This window comes from Penaeus monodon, chromosome 34 (genome assembly GCF_015228065.2).
Source record: "Penaeus monodon isolate SGIC_2016 chromosome 34, NSTDA_Pmon_1, whole genome shotgun sequence".
Classification (NCBI taxonomy): domain Eukaryota; kingdom Metazoa; phylum Arthropoda; class Malacostraca; order Decapoda; family Penaeidae; genus Penaeus; species Penaeus monodon.
In genome coordinates this window covers 33,945,247-33,945,835 of record NC_051419.1, presented here as the reverse complement: position 1 = coordinate 33,945,835, position 589 = coordinate 33,945,247, and positions in this window count along the sequence as shown.

Sequence of the window (589 nt, the reverse complement as noted above, 5' to 3'; positions counted from 1 at the left end):
CTCCGAATGCTATTGCATCAGCTATTTGTATTTCTTTAATAATATACAATAATAAAAATGTGGGAGACGGCTCAGTTCACATTTGATAATTTGTCAAAATAGGCCACGAAGGTTTTCTTAATATTTTCAAATCGGAAAATGTGCATAAAAACAAATTAACGACAGTCATTCAGTGCTGGGACAAATTTAAAAGCCGTCTTTGCGGACGTGAATAGAAACTATCAGTAAAAAAAAAAACTAAAATAATGTTTGATAATAAATCAAAAGGGTCTTCTAATATTTATCCATCATATTCGATGAAGAATTATTTTCAAATTTGTGTAAAATTGCACTGTAGTTTTAAAGACCGCCCTTACGCGCGCGGGGCACTTCCACACCTGTCCTAAAACTTTGACCGAGTCTTAGACAAAAATTGCATAAGACATTTTCGTGGGGAGTCATAGACAAATTTGTTCTACTGAACATCATCAACTTGAGTGAGGTCATCTGAGATACAGGGGCACATGGTCCTCATATTCCATGTGGCCAGTCTGGTAAAGAGTTTCTTCTTGGCAGGTGCATATCTTATGGTCCACTTGTTAGACAAAGG